We start from the raw sequence: 16,155 nt of genomic DNA, 5'->3' as shown, positions 1-16,155 counted from the left end.
GCGGCGGCAGCGGCGGCGGCGGCGGCGGCGGCAGCGGCGGCGGCGGGTTTCCCTTCACCGCGCGCGCGCGCGGTGAGAGGGGGATCCGTTTGCTGCCGTCTCCAGGCGGCGAGGTAGACCTGGTGCCGGCGGGGACCCGGGGCGCCGCGCGCCGCACCCATCGCGCCCCATCCACAAGCGTCGTTGGTCGGCGTTTGGGGGGCCAAGACGGTGGCACGCGGAGCCCGGTTCGGCGCCCTGCCGTCCTGGCAGGTGCTGGGTAGACCTGTTGCCCTCGGCCGGCCTTTGTACCTGACGGCCGAATGCTGGGTAGACCTGTTGCCCTCGGCCTGCCGTTTTACCGGCCGGCCTAATGCTGAGTAGACCTGTTGCCCTCTGCCGGCCGTGTTACCGGCCGGCCTAATGCTGGGTAGACCTGTTGCCCTCGGCCGGCCTTTGGACGTGGCGGCCTAATGCTGGGTAGACCTGTTGCCCTCGGCCGGCCTTTGTACCTGACGGCCGAATGCTGGGTAGACCTGTTGCCCTCTGCCGGCCGGCCTAATGCTGGGTAGACCTGTTGCCCTCGGCCGGCCTTTGGACGTGGCGGCCGAATGCTGGGTAGACCTGTTGCCCTCGGCCGGCCTTTGGACGTGGCGGCCGAATGCTGGGTAGACCTGTTGCCCTCGGCCGGCCTTTGGACGTGGCGGCCTAATGCTGGTTAGACCTGTTGCCCTCGGCCGGCCTTTGTACCTGACGGCCGAATGCTGGGTAGACCTGTTGCCCTCGGCCTGCCGTTTTACCGGCCGGCCTAATGCTGAGTAGACCTGTTGCCCTCTGCCGGCCGTGTTACCGGCCGGCCTAATGCTGGGTAGACCTGTTGCCCTCGGCCGGCCTTTGGACGTGGCGGCCTAATGCTGGGTAGACCTGTTGCCCTCGGCCGGCCTTTGTACCTGACGGCCGAATGCTGGGTAGACCTGTTGCCCTCTGCCGGCCGGCCTAATGCTGGGTAGACCTGTTGCCCTCGGCCGGCCTTTGGACGTGGCGGCCTAATGCTGGGTAGACCTGTTGCCCTCGGCCGGCCTTTGGACGTGGCGGCCGAATGCTGGGTAGACCTGTTGCCCTCGGCCGGCCTTTGGACGTGGCGGCCTAATGCTGGGTAGACCTGTTGCCCTCGGCCGGCCTTTGGACGTGGCGGCCGAATGCTGGGTAGACCTGTTGCCCTCGGCCGGCCTTTGGACGTGGCGGCCTAATGCTGGGTAGACCTGTTGCCCTCGGCCGGCCTTTGGACGTGGCGGCCTAATGCTGGGTAGACCTGTTGCCCTCGGCCGGCCGTGTTACCGGCCGGCCTAATGCTGGGTAGACCTGTTGCCCTCGGCCGGCCTTTGGACGTGGCGGCCGAATGCTGGGTAGACCTGTTGCCCTCGGCCGGCCTTTGGACGTGGCGGCCGAATGCTGGGTAGACCTGTTGCCCTCGGCCGGCCTTTGGACGTGGCGGCCGAATGCTGGGTAGACCTGTTGCCCTCGGCCGGCCTTTGGACGTGGCGGCCTAATGCTGGTTAGACCTGTTGCCCTCGGCCGGCCTTTGTACCTGACGGCCGAATGCTGGGTAGACCTGTTGCCCTCGGCCTGCCGTTTTAACGGCCGGCCTAATGCTGAGTAGACCTGTTGCCCTCTGCCGGCCGTGTTACCGGCCGGCCTAATGCTGGGTAGACCTGTTGCCCTCGGCCGGCCTTTGGACGTGGCGGCCTAATGCTGGGTAGACCTGTTGCCCTCGGCCGGCCTTTGTACCTGACGGCCGAATGCTGGGTAGACCTGTTGCCCTCTGCCGGCCGGCCTAATGCTGGGTAGACCTGTTGCCCTCGGCCGGCCTTTGGACGTGGCGGCCTAATGCTGGGTAGACCTGTTGCCCTCGGCCGGCCTTTGGACGTGGCGGCCGAATGCTGGGTAGACCTGTTGCCCTCGGCCGGCCTTTGGACGTGGCGGCCTAATGCTGGGTAGACCTGTTGCCCTCGGCCGGCCTTTGGACGTGGCGGCCGAATGCTGGGTAGACCTGTTGCCCTCGGCCGGCCTTTGGACGTGGCGGCCTAATGCTGGGTAGACCTGTTGCCCTCGGCCGGCCTTTGGACGTGGCGGCCTAATGCTGGGTAGACCTGTTGCCCTCGGCCGGCCGTGTTACCGGCCGGCCTAATGCTGGGTAGACCTGTTGCCCTCGGCCGGCCTTTGGACGTGGCGGCCGAATGCTGGGTAGACCTGTTGCCCTCGGCCGGCCTTTGGACGTGGCGGCCGAATGCTGGGTAGACCTGTTGCCCTCGGCCGGCCTTTGGACGTGGCGGCCGAATGCTGGGTAGACCTGTTGCCCTCGGCCGGCCTTTGGACGTGGCGGCCTAATGCTGGGTAGACCTGTTGCCCTCGGCCGGCCGTGTTACCGGCCGGCCTAATGCTGGGTAGACCTGTTGCCCTCGGCCGGCCTTTGGACGTGGCGGCCGAATGCTGGGTAGACCTGTTGCCCTCGGCCGGCCTTTGGACGTGGCGGCCTAATGCTGGGTAGACCTGTTGCCCTCGGCCGGCCTTTGGACGTGGCGGCCGAATGCTGGGTAGACCTGTTGCCCTCGGCCGGCAGTGTTACCAGCCGGCCTAATGCTGGGTAGACCTGTTGCCCTCGGCCCGCCGTGTTACCGGCCAGCCGAATGCTGGGTAGACCTGTTGCCCTCGGCCGGCCTTTGTACGTGGTGGCCGAATGCTGGGTAGACCTGTTGCCCTCGGCCGGCCTTTGGACGTGGCGGCCTAATGCTGGGTAGACCTGTTGCCCTCGGCCGGCCTTTGGACGTGGCGGCCTAATGCTGGGTAGACCTGTTGCCCTCGGCCGGCCTTTGTACCTGACGGCCGAATGCTGGGTAGACCTGTTGCCCTCGGCCGGCCGTGTTACCGGCCAGCCGAATGCTGGGTAGACCTGTTGCCCTCGGCCGGCCTTTGTACCTGACGGCCGAATGCTGGGTAGACCTGTTGCCCTCTGCCGGCCGTCTTTCCGGCTGGCCTAATGCTGGGTAGACCTGTTGCCCTCGGCCGGCCCTGGTACCGGCCGGCATAATGCTGGGTAGACCTGTTGCCCTCGGCCGGTCTTTGTCTCTGGCCACCCGCGGCGTGGTAGTCCTGTTACCGTCGGCCGGCCTTGCAGCCCGGCCGCCGCGCGATGGCGCCCCGTCTCTTCCATCGGACGCGCGGCCCCCTTGTCGTCTCTGCAGCGGCGAGCACGCCTTCGGCGGTCGGCCTGCACGTCCGGCATGACCGCGGGCACTGGCAGCCCAGCAGGCAGCCCTGCTCTCGCGTCTTCTTCCCCCCGGCGAAAGGCGGGGCGTGAAGGCGGGCGACTTTCGGTCCCAGCCGTGCCCAGGTGTCCCTGCCGGCTCCGTGCGCCAGCATCCACTGGCGAGCTCCGCCGGCCTCTTCCCCAGCCGCGGCCCCTGTCCGCTCCGCCGTCATGGTGCCGGCACCCCACTTCCCCAAGCGCTCCCCGACAGGAGCAGGCAGCGTTGTCGCGCCCCCTCCCCGTGCTCGAATGGACCGCGGCCCTGCTCCGGGCTTCATTTCTGCAGCGCGCTCGCTCGCTCGCTCGCTCGCTCGCGCGCTCCCTCCCTCCCCCCCCCCTCCCCCCTCCCCCCGGCCGCCCACCCGCCGCGCTGCCGCCCTGCCGCAGGCTTGAGCGGCGCCGGGGCGGAGGAGGAAGGAACGCCACCAAAGCAAAAGGCTCCGAGAAAGCTGAACAGAGAGCTTCTTTGACCAGGGACAGACGGCGCCAATCATCCCGCCGCCATCCCTGCTTGTGCACCAGGCTCTCCGCCTGCCGACCTCGGCATCAGCCTCCCGCCGCCGCCGTGTAAACTGCCCGGTGGGACCGTGGGCGGGGGCAGGAAGAGGCTGAAAGTGCTGCCAGGGAGGCTGATGGCGGAGGGCGGGGTCGCCCCCAACCGACAATGGGCAGGGCCCGAGGCAGTCTGAAAGCGCTGCCAGGGAGGCTGATGGCGGAGGGCGGGGTCGCCCCCAACCGACAATGGGCAGGGCCCGAGGCAGTCTGAAAGCGCTGCCAGGGAGGCTGAGGGCGGGGGGCGGGGCGCCCCCAACCGACAATGGGCAGGGCCCGAGGCAGTCTGAAAGCGCTGCCAGGGAGGCTGAGGGCGGGGGGCGGGGCGCCCCCAGCCGACAATGGGCAGGGGCCCGAGAGAGTCTGAAAGCGCTGCCAGGGAGGCTGACGGCGGGGGGCAGGGCGCCCCCAGCCGACAATGGGCAGGGGCGGGGAAAGTCTGAAAGCGCTGCATGGGAGGTTGATGGCGGAGGGCGGGCTCGCCCCCAGCGTTAATGGGTGGCTGCGGAAGACGGGGCAGGGACAGGGAGAGGGCAGGCGGCTTCGTGCCGGCCCCGGGCGCCTCGACAGCGAGCCCTCACGGCCCCCCAAACCCGCGCCGAGGCCCCAAGAGCTCTGCAGACCTTCCGCGGAAGAACCGGCCCGAAAGCGGCCACCCGCTTGCCGACGGCGGCGCCGGTCGCCTCGATGCAGCCGCCTCCGTGGGGCGGGAAGGGGCAGGGCGAGTTGTGCCAGGGCGCGGCGGCTTTGGGCCGAGTTTCGCTGCACGTACGTGCTTCCCCTGGCTGTGCTGCGGCCCGTGAGGTTCTGTTTTGTGGTGGGGGGGGGCTCTGTAGGTAGGGTCTCTGGGGGACGGGGGAGGAGGCGTGGGGTAGGGAGGACGCCGTTTGGGGGGGTCAGTGTGTCAGCAGGGCGAGAACCGGGCACAGGCCCTCCGTCAGCTCGGCTGTGGGCCCAAAGGGATCACAAATAAGATTTGGCAAGAGTTTTGTTTTCCGGAAAAGATTTTCTTTCCGAGTAAATAGAAGAGGCAATCATTCAAAAAAGGCAAAGAGGAAATGAAACAAATCAAATCAAATCAAAACAAAACAAAACAAAACGAAATAAAATAAAATAATAAAATGAAATGAAAAGAAATGAAATGAAATGAAATGATGAAATAAAATGTTGTCGAAAATATGTCTTGGTCTTGAAATCGATTCTGCCGGGCGGGGCAAGGCTGCTGGAGCACTTGGGCTCCGGAGCGTTAAGAGGCTGTGGGGTTTCCCCGGCTCCGAGATGGTACAAGGATGCCTCGTCTACCCGGATCCGCGAAACGTGGCCCGTCCCGCGGCGGCCAGGTCGACGCGGCTCCGGGGCCGGTGGCGTGGGACCGCCGTCGCCGGCGAAGGCGCAGCGGCGGCGGCCGTGGCCGCGACGACCAGGTCTACACGACTCCGGGAAACTTGGCCGGTCCCGCGGCGGCCAGGTCTACTGGGCTCCGGGATGGGCGGCCGCCGTGGCCGCGGCGACCAGGTCTACCCGCCTCCGGGACCGGCGGCGTGGGTCCGCCGTCGAGGGCGAGGGCGCTGCGACGGCCGCGGCGACCGGGTCTACCTAGCTCCGGTGCGACCCGGGCTGCGTGCAGCATGGCGAAGGTAGACCTGTGGTCCGCATCACGGCGTGGGCAGACCTGGTGTCCGCAGCATGGAGCGGGTAGACATGTTGTCCGCCGCATGGAGTGGGTAGACCTGTTGTCCGCGTAATGGAGTAGTTAGACCTGGTGTCCGCAGCTTGGAGTGGGTAGACCTGTTGTCCGCAGCAAGCCGTGGGTAGACCTGGTGTCCGCAGCATGCCCTGGGTAGACCTGGTGTCCGCAGCTTGGTAGACCTGTTGCCCGTTTCATGGCTGGGTAGACCTGGTGTCCGCAGCAAGCCGTGGGTAGACCTGGTGTCCGCAGCTTGGTAGACCTGTTGCCCGTTTCATGGCTGGGTAGACCTGTTGTCCGCAGCATTGAGTTGGTAGACCTGGTGTCCGCAGCATGCCCTGGGTAGACCTGGTGTCCGCAGCTTGGTAGACCTGTTGCCCGTTTCATGGCTGGGTAGACCTGTTGTCCGCAGCATTGAGTGGGTAGACCTGGTGTCCGCAGCATGCCCTGGGTAGACCTGGTGTCCGCAGCTTGGTAGACCTGTTGCCCGTTTCATGGCTGGGTAGACCTGGTGTCCGCAGCAAGCCGTGAGTAGACCTGTTGCCCGTTTCATGGCTGGGTAGACCTGGTGTCCGCAGCATGCCCTGGGTAGACCTGGTGTCCGCAGCTTGGTAGACCTGTTGCCCGTTTCATGGCTGGGTAGACCTGTTGTCCGCAGCAAGCCGTGGGTAGACCTGGTGTCCGCAGCTTGGTAGACCTGTTGCCCGTTTCATGGCTGGGTAGACCTGGTGTCCGCAGCTTGGTAGACCTGTTGCCCGTTTCATGGCTGGGTAGACCTGGTGTCCGCAGCAAGCCGTGAGTAGACCTGTTGCCCGTTTCATGGCTGGGTAGACCTGGTGTCCGCAGCATGCCCTGGGTAGACCTGGTGTCCGCAGCTTGGTAGACCTGTTGCCCGTTTCATGGCTGGGTAGACCTGTTGTCCGCAGCAAGCCGTGAGTAGACCTGTTGCCCGTTTCATGGCTGGGTAGACCTGGTGTCCGCAGCTTGGTAGACCTGTTGCCCGTTTCATGGCTGGGTAGACCTGGTGTCCGCAGCAAGCCGTGAGTAGACCTGTTGCCCGTTTCATGGCTGGGTAGACCTGGTGTCCGCAGCATGCCCTGGGTAGACCTGGTGTCCGCAGCTTGGTAGACCTGTTGCCCGTTTCATGGCTGGGTAGACCTGGTGTCCGCAGCATGCCCTGGGTAGACCTGGTGTCCGCAGCTTGGTAGACCTGTTGCCCGTTTCATGGCTGGGTAGACCTGTTGTCCGCAGCAAGCCGTGGGTAGACCTGGTGTCCGCAGCTTGGTAGACCTGTTGCCCGTTTCATGGCTGGGTAGACCTGGTGTCCGCAGCTTGGTAGACCTGTTGCCCGTTTCATGGCTGGGTAGACCTGGTGTCCGCAGCAAGCCGTGAGTAGACCTGTTGCCCGTTTCATGGCTGGGTAGACCTGGTGTCCGCAGCATGCCCTGGGTAGACCTGGTGTCCGCAGCTTGGTAGACCTGTTGCCCGTTTCATGGCTGGGTAGACCTGGTGTCCGCAGCATGCCCTGGGTAGACCTGGTGTCCGCAGCTTGGTAGACCTGTTGCCCGATTCATGGCTGGGTAGACCTGTTGTCCGCAGCATTGAGTGGGTAGACCTGGTGTCCGCAGCATGCCCTGGGTAGACCTGGTGTCCGCAGCTTGGTAGACCTGTTGCCCGTTTCATGGCTGGGTAGACCTGGTGTCCGCAGCAAGCCGTGGGTAGACCTGGTGTCCGCAGCATGCCCTGGGTAGACCTGGTGTCCGCAGCTTGGTAGACCTGTTGCCCGTTTCATGGCTGGGTAGACCTGTTGTCCGCAGCATTGAGTTGGTAGACCTGTTGCCCGTTTCATGGCTGGGTAGACCTGGTGTCCGCAGCAAGCCGTGAGTAGACCTGTTGCCCGTTTCATGGCTGGGTAGACCTGTTGTCCGCAGCATGCCCTGGGTAGACCTGGTGTCCGCAGCTTGGTAGACCTGTTGCCCGTTTCATGGCTGGGTAGACCTGTTGTCCGCAGCAAGCCGTGGGTAGACCTGGTGTCCGCAGCATGCCCTGGGTAGACCTGGTGTCCGCAGCTTGGTAGACCTGTTGCCCGTTTCATGGCTGGGTAGACCTGGTGTCCGCAGCAAGCCGTGGGTAGACCTGGTGTCCGCAGCATGCCCTGGGTAGACCTGGTGTCCGCAGCTTGGTAGACCTGTTGCCCGTTTCATGGCTGGGTAGACCTGGTGTCCGCAGCAAGCCGTGAGTAGACCTGTTGCCCGTTTCATGGCTGGGTAGACCTGTTGTCCGCAGCATGCCCTGGGTAGACCTGTTGTCCGCAGCTTGGTAGACCTGTTGCCCGTTTCATGGCTGGGTAGACCTGTTGTCCGCAGCAAGCCGTGAGTAGACCTGTTGCCCGTTTCATGGCTGGGTAGACCTGGTGTCCGCAGCATGCCCTGGGTAGACCTGGTGTCCGCAGCTTGGTAGACCTGTTGCCCGTTTCATGGCTGGGTAGACCTGTTGTCCGCAGCAAGCCGTGGGTAGACCTGGTGTCCGCAGCTTGGTAGACCTGTTGCCCGATTCATGCCTGGGTAGACCTGTTGTCCGCAGCAAGCCGTGGGTAGACCTGGTGTCCGCAGCTTGGTAGACCTGTTGCCCGTTTCATGGCTGGGTAGACCTGGTGTCCGCAGCATTGAGTTGGTAGACCTGGTGTCCGCAGCAAGCCGTGGGTAGACCTGGTGTCCGCAGCTTGGTAGACCTGTTGCCCGTTTCATGGCTGGGTAGACCTGTTGTCCGCAGCATTGAGTTGGTAGACCTGTTGCCCGTTTCATGGCTGGGTAGACCTGTTGTCCGCAGCTTGGTAGACCTGTTGCCCGTTTCATGGCTGGGTAGACCTGGTGTCCGCAGCAAGCCGTGAGTAGACCTGTTGCCCGTTTCATGGCTGGGTAGACCTGTTGTCCGCAGCAAGCCGTGGGTAGACCTGGTGTCCGCAGCTTGGTAGACCTGTTGCCCGATTCATGGCTGGGTAGACCTGTTGTCCGCAGCATTGAGTGGGTAGACCTGGTGTCCGCAGCATGCCCTGGGTAGACCTGTTGCCCGCAGCATTGAGTTGGTAGACCTGTTGCCCGTTTCATGGCTGGGTAGACCTGGTGTCCGCAGCATTGAGTTGGTAGACCTGGTGTCCGCAGCATGCCCTGGGTAGACCTGGTGTCCGCAGCTTGGTAGACCTGTTGCCCGTTTCATGCCTGGGTAGACCTGTTGTCCGCAGCAAGCCGTGGGTAGACCTGGTGTCCGCAGCATGCCCTGGGTAGACCTGGTGTCCGCAGCTTGGTAGACCTGTTGCCCGTTTCATGGCTGGGTAGACCTGTTGTCCGCAGCATTGAGTTGGTAGACCTGTTGCCCGTTTCATGGCTGGGTAGACCTGGTGTCCGCAGCATTGAGTGAGTAGACCTGTTGCCCGTTTCATGGCTGGGTAGACCTGGTGTCCGCAGCTTGGTAGACCTGTTGCCCGTTTCATGGCTGGGTAGACCTGGTGTCCGCAGCATGCCCTGGGTAGACCTGGTGTCCGCAGCTTGGTAGACCTGTTGCCCGTTTCATGGCTGGGTAGACCTGGTGTCCGCAGCAAGCCGTGGGTAGACCTGGTGTCCGCAGCTTGGTAGACCTGTTGCCCGTTTCATGGCTGGGTAGACCTGTTGTCCGCAGCATTGAGTTGGTAGACCTGTTGTCCGCAGCAAGCCGTGGGTAGACCTGGTGTCCGCAGCATGCCCTGGGTAGACCTGGTGTCCGCAGCTTGGTAGACCTCTTGCCCGTTTCATGGCTGGGTAGACCTGTTGTCCGCAGCAAGCCGTGGGTAGACCTGGTGTCCGCAGCATGCCCTGGGTAGACCTGGTGTCCGCAGCTTGGTAGACCTGTTGCCCGTTTCATGGCTGGGTAGACCTGGTGTCCGCAGCAAGCCGTGAGTAGACCTGTTGCCCGTTTCATGGCTGGGTAGACCTGGTGTCCGCAGCATGCCCTGGGTAGACCTGGTGTCCGCAGCTTGGTAGACCTATTGCCCGTTTCATGGCTGGGTAGACCTGGTGTCCGCAGCAAGCCGTGAGTAGACCTGTTGCCCGTTTCATGGCTGGGTAGACCTGGTGTCCGCAGCATGCCCTGGGTAGACCTGGTGTCCGCAGCTTGGTAGACCTGTTGCCCGTTTCATGGCTGGGTAGACCTGGTGTCCGCAGCAAGCCGTGGGTAGACCTGGTGTCCGCAGCTTGGTAGACCTGTTGCCCGATTCATGCCTGGGTAGACCTGTTGTCCGCAGCAAGCCGTGGGTAGACCTGGTGTCCGCAGCTTGGTAGACCTGTTGCCCGATTCATGCCTGGGTAGACCTGTTGCCCGCAGCATTGAGTTGGTAGACCTGTTGCCCGTTTCATGGCTGGGTAGACCTGGTGTCCGCAGCATTGAGTTGGTAGACCTGGTGTCCGCAGCATGCCCTGGGTAGACCTGGTGTCCGCAGCTTGGTAGACCTGTTGCCCGTTTCATGGCTGGGTAGACCTGTTGTCCGCAGCATTGACTTGGTAGACCTGGTGTCCGCAGCATGCCCTGGGTAGACCTGGTGTCCGCAGCTTGGTAGACCTGTTGCCCGTTTCATGGCTGGGTAGACCTGGTGTCCGCAGCTTGGTAGACCTGTTGCCTGTTTCATGGCTGGGTAGACCTGGTGTCCGCAGCAAGCCGTGAGTAGACCTGTTGCCCGTTTCATGGCTGGGTAGACCTGGTGTCCGCAGCAAGCCGTGAGTAGACCTGTTGCCCGTTTCATGGCTGGGTAGACCTGTTGTCCGCAGCATGCCCTGGGTAGACCTGTTGTCCGCAGCTTGGTAGACCTGTTGCCCGTTTCATGGCTGGGTAGACCTGTTGTCCGCAGCAAGCCGTGAGTAGACCTGTTGCCCGTTTCATGGCTGGGTAGACCTGGTGTCCGCAGCATGCCCTGGGTAGACCTGGTGTCCGCAGCTTGGTAGACCTGTTGCCCGTTTCATGGCTGGGTAGACCTGTTGTCCGCAGCAAGCCGTGGGTAGACCTGGTGTCCGCAGCTTGGTAGACCTGTTGCCCGATTCATGCCTGGGTAGACCTGTTGTCCGCAGCAAGCCGTGGGTAGACCTGGTGTCCGCAGCTTGGTAGACCTGTTGCCCGTTTCATGGCTGGGTAGACCTGGTGTCCGCAGCATTGAGTTGGTAGACCTGGTGTCCGCAGCAAGCCGTGGGTAGACCTGGTGTCCGCAGCTTGGTAGACCTGTTGCCCGTTTCATGGCTGGGTAGACCTGTTGTCCGCAGCATTGAGTTGGTAGACCTGTTGCCCGTTTCATGGCTGGGTAGACCTGTTGTCCGCAGCTTGGTAGACCTGTTGCCCGTTTCATGGCTGGGTAGACCTGGTGTCCGCAGCAAGCCGTGAGTAGACCTGTTGCCCGTTTCATGGCTGGGTAGACCTGTTGTCCGCAGCAAGCCGTGGGTAGACCTGGTGTCCGCAGCTTGGTAGACCTGTTGCCCGATTCATGGCTGGGTAGACCTGTTGTCCGCAGCATTGAGTGGGTAGACCTGGTGTCCGCAGCATGCCCTGGGTAGACCTGTTGCCCGCAGCATTGAGTTGGTAGACCTGTTGCCCGTTTCATGGCTGGGTAGACCTGGTGTCCGCAGCATTGAGTTGGTAGACCTGGTGTCCGCAGCATGCCCTGGGTAGACCTGGTGTCCGCAGCTTGGTAGACCTGTTGCCCGTTTCATGCCTGGGTAGACCTGTTGTCCGCAGCAAGCCGTGGGTAGACCTGGTGTCCGCAGCATGCCCTGGGTAGACCTGGTGTCCGCAGCTTGGTAGACCTGTTGCCCGTTTCATGGCTGGGTAGACCTGTTGTCCGCAGCATTGAGTTGGTAGACCTGTTGCCCGTTTCATGGCTGGGTAGACCTGGTGTCCGCAGCATTGAGTGAGTAGACCTGTTGCCCGTTTCATGGCTGGGTAGACCTGGTGTCCGCAGCTTGGTAGACCTGTTGCCCGTTTCATGGCTGGGTAGACCTGGTGTCCGCAGCATGCCCTGGGTAGACCTGGTGTCCGCAGCTTGGTAGACCTGTTGCCCGTTTCATGGCTGGGTAGACCTGGTGTCCGCAGCAAGCCGTGGGTAGACCTGGTGTCCGCAGCTTGGTAGACCTGTTGCCCGTTTCATGGCTGGGTAGACCTGTTGTCCGCAGCATTGAGTTGGTAGACCTGTTGTCCGCAGCAAGCCGTGGGTAGACCTGGTGTCCGCAGCATGCCCTGGGTAGACCTGGTGTCCGCAGCTTGGTAGACCTCTTGCCCGTTTCATGGCTGGGTAGACCTGTTGTCCGCAGCAAGCCGTGGGTAGACCTGGTGTCCGCAGCATGCCCTGGGTAGACCTGGTGTCCGCAGCTTGGTAGACCTGTTGCCCGTTTCATGGCTGGGTAGACCTGGTGTCCGCAGCAAGCCGTGAGTAGACCTGTTGCCCGTTTCATGGCTGGGTAGACCTGGTGTCCGCAGCATGCCCTGGGTAGACCTGGTGTCCGCAGCTTGGTAGACCTATTGCCCGTTTCATGGCTGGGTAGACCTGGTGTCCGCAGCAAGCCGTGAGTAGACCTGTTGCCCGTTTCATGGCTGGGTAGACCTGGTGTCCGCAGCATGCCCTGGGTAGACCTGGTGTCCGCAGCTTGGTAGACCTGTTGCCCGTTTCATGGCTGGGTAGACCTGGTGTCCGCAGCAAGCCGTGGGTAGACCTGGTGTCCGCAGCTTGGTAGACCTGTTGCCCGATTCATGCCTGGGTAGACCTGTTGTCCGCAGCAAGCCGTGGGTAGACCTGGTGTCCGCAGCTTGGTAGACCTGTTGCCCGATTCATGCCTGGGTAGACCTGTTGCCCGCAGCATTGAGTTGGTAGACCTGTTGCCCGTTTCATGGCTGGGTAGACCTGGTGTCCGCAGCATTGAGTTGGTAGACCTGGTGTCCGCAGCATGCCCTGGGTAGACCTGGTGTCCGCAGCTTGGTAGACCTGTTGCCCGTTTCATGGCTGGGTAGACCTGTTGTCCGCAGCATTGACTTGGTAGACCTGGTGTCCGCAGCATGCCCTGGGTAGACCTGGTGTCCGCAGCTTGGTAGACCTGTTGCCCGTTTCATGGCTGGGTAGACCTGGTGTCCGCAGCTTGGTAGACCTGTTGCCTGTTTCATGGCTGGGTAGACCTGGTGTCCGCAGCAAGCCGTGAGTAGACCTGTTGCCCGTTTCATGGCTGGGTAGACCTGGTGTCCGCAGCATGCCCTGGGTAGACCTGGTGTCCGCAGCTTGGTAGACCTGTTGCCCGTATCATGGCTGGGTAGACCTGGTGTCCGCTGCAAGCCGTGAGTAGACCTGTTGCCCGTTTCATGGCTGGGTAGACCTGGTGTCCGCAGCATGCCCTGGGTAGACCTGGTGTCCGCAGCTTGGTAGACCTGTTGCCCGTTTCATGGCTGGGTAGACCTGTTGTCCGCAGCATTGAGTGGGTAGACCTGTTGCCCGTTTCATGGCTGGGTAGACCTGTTGTCCGCAGCAAGCCGTGGGTAGACCTGGTGTCCGGAGCTTGGTAGACCTGTTGCCCGATTCATGCCTGGGTAGACCTGTTGTCCGCAGCAAGCCGTGGGTAGACCTGGTGTCCGCAGCATGCCCTGGGTAGACCTGGTGTCCGCAGCTTGGTAGACCTGTTGCCCGTTTCATGGCTGGGTAGACCTGGTGTCCGCAGCAAGCCGTGAGTAGACCTGTTGCCCGTTTCATGGCTGGGTAGACCTGGTGTCCGCAGCATGCCCTGGGTAGACCTGGTGTCCGCAGCTTGGTTGACCTGTTGCCCGTTTCATGGCTGGGTAGACCTGTTGTCCGCAGCAAGCCGTGGGTAGACCTGGTGTCCGCAGCATGCCCTGGGTAGACCTGGTGTCCGCAGCCTGGTAGACCTGTTGCCCGTTTCATGGCTGGGTAGACCTGGTGTCCGCAGCAAGCCGTGGGTAGACCTGGTGTCCGCAGCATGCCCTGGGTAGACCTGGTGTCCGCAGCTTGGTAGACCTGTTGCCCGTTTCATGGCTGGGTAGACCTGGTGTCCGCAGCAAGCCGTGAGTAGACCTGTTGCCCGTTTCATGGCTGGGTAGACCTGTTGTCCGCAGCATGCCCTGGGTAGACCTGTTGTCCGCAGCTTGGTAGACCTGTTGCCCGTTTCATGGCTGGGTAGGCCTGGTGTCCGCAGCATGCCCTGGGTAGACCTGGTGTCCGCAGCTTGGTAGACCTGTTGCCCGTTTCATGGCTGGGTAGACCTGGTGTCCGCAGCAAGCCGTGGGTAGACCTGGTGTCCGCAGCTTGGTAGACCTGTTGCCCGATTCATGCCTGGGTAGACCTGTTGTCCGCAGCATTGAGTGGGTAGACCTGGTGTCCGCAGCTTGGTAGACCTGTTGCCCGTTTCATGGCTGGGTAGACCTGTTGTCCGCAGCATTGAGTTGGTAGACCTGTTGCCCGTTTCATGGCTGGGTAGACCTGGTGTCCGCAGCATTGAGTGAGTAGACCTGTTGCCCGTTTCATGGCTGGGTAGACCTGGTGTCCGCAGCTTGGTAGACCTGTTGCCCGTTTCATGGCTGGGTAGACCTGGTGTCCGCAGCATGCCCTGGGTAGACCTGGTGTCCGCAGCTTGGTAGACCTGTTGCCCGTTTCATGGCTGGGTAGACCTGGTGTCCGCAGCATTGAGTTGGTAGACCTGTTGTCCGCAGCAAGCCGTGGGTAGACCTGGTGTCCGCAGCATGCCCTGGGTAGACCTGGTGTCCGCAGCTTGGTAGACCTGTTGCCCGATTCATGCCTGGGTAGACCTGTTGTCCGCAGCAAGCCGTGGGTAGACCTGGTGTCCGCAGCATGCCCTGGGTAGACCTGGTGTCCGCAGCTTGGTAGACCTGTTGCCCGTTTCATGGCTGGGTAGACCTGGTGTCCGCAGCAAGCCGTGAGTAGACCTGTTGCCCGTTTCATGGCTGGGTAGACCTGGTGTCCGCAGCATGCCCTGGGTAGACCTGGTGTCCGCAGCTTGGTAGACCTGTTGCCCGTTTCATGGCTGGGTAGACCTGGTGTCCGCAGCAAGCCGTGAGTAGACCTGTTGCCCGTTTCATGGCTGGGTAGACCTGGTGTCCGCAGCATGCCCTGGGTAGACCTGGTGTCCGCAGCTTGGTAGACCTGTTGCCCGTTTCATGGCTGGGTAGACCTGTTGTCCGCAGCAAGCCGTGGGTAGACCTGGTGTCCGGAGCTTGGTAGACCTGTTGCCCGATTCATGCCTGGGTAGACCTGTTGTCCGCAGCATTGAGTGGGTAGACCTGGTGTCCGCAGCATGCCCTGGGTAGACCTGGTGTCCGCAGCTTGGTAGACCTGTTGCCCGTTTCATGGCTGGGTAGACCTGTTGTCCGCAGCAAGCCGTGAGTAGACCTGTTGCCCGTTTCATGGCTGGGTAGACCTGGTGTCCGCAGCATGCCCTGGGTAGACCTGGTGTCCGCAGCTTGGTAGACCTGTTGCCCGTTTCATGGCTGGGTAGACCTGTTGTCCGCAGCAAGCCGTGGGTAGACCTGGTGTCCGGAGCTTGGTAGACCTGTTGCCCGATTCATGCCTGGGTAGACCTGTTGTCCGCAGCATTGAGTGGGTAGACCTGGTGTCCGCAGCATGCCCTGGGTAGACCTGTTGTCCGCAGCTTGGTAGACCTGTTGCCCGTTTCATGGCTGGGTAGACCTGTTGTCCGCAGCAAGCCGTGAGTAGACCTGTTGCCCGTTTCATGGCTGGGTAGACCTGTTGTCCGCAGCATGCCCTGGGTAGACCTGGTGTCCGCAGCTTGGTAGACCTGTTGCCCGTTTCATGGCTGGGTAGACCTGGTGTCCGCAGCAAGCCGTGGGTAGACCTGGTGTCCGCAGCATGCCCTGGGTAGACCTGGTGTCCGCAGCTTGGTAGACCTGTTGCCCGTTTCATGGCTGGGTAGACCTGTTGTCCGCAGCAAGCCGTGGGTAGACCTGGTGTCCGCAGCTTGGTAGACCTGTTGCCCGATTCATGCCTGGGTAGACCTGTTGTCCGCAGCATTGAGTGGGTAGACCTGGTGTCCGCAGCATGCCCTGGGTAGACCTGGTGTCCGCAGCTTGGTAGACCTGTTGCCCGTTTCATGGCTGGGTAGACCTGGTGTCCGCAGCAAGCCGTGAGTAGACCTGTTGCCCGTTTCATGGCTGGGTAGACCTGGTGTCCGCAGCATGCCCTGGGTAGACCTGGTGTCCGCAGCTTGGTAGACCTGTTGCCCGTTTCATGGCTGGGTAGACCTGTTGTCCGCAGCAAGCCGTGGGTAGACCTGGTGTCCGGAGCTTGGTAGACCTGTTGCCCGATTCATGCCTGGGTAGACCTGTTGTCCGCAGCATTGAGTGGGTAGACCTGGTGTCCGCAGCATGCCCTGGGTAGACCTGGTGTCCGCAGCTTGGTAGACCTGTTGCCCGTTTCATGGCTGGGTAGACCTGGTGTCCGCAGCAAGCCGTGAGTAGACCTGTTGCCCGTTTCATGGCTGGGTAGACCTGGTGTCCGCAGCATGCCCTGGGTAGACCTGGTGTCCGCAGCTTGGTAGACCTGTTGCCCGTTTCATGGCTGGGTAGACCTGTTGTCCGCAGCAAGCCG

The sequence above is a fragment of the Sturnus vulgaris genome, unplaced genomic scaffold (genome assembly GCF_052056855.1).
Source record: "Sturnus vulgaris isolate bStuVul1 unplaced genomic scaffold, bStuVul1.hap1 Scaffold_158, whole genome shotgun sequence".
NCBI classification, from domain to species: domain Eukaryota; kingdom Metazoa; phylum Chordata; class Aves; order Passeriformes; family Sturnidae; genus Sturnus; species Sturnus vulgaris.
The sequence above is the reverse complement of the archived record's forward strand: the minus strand, read 5'-3'. Positions refer to the sequence as shown.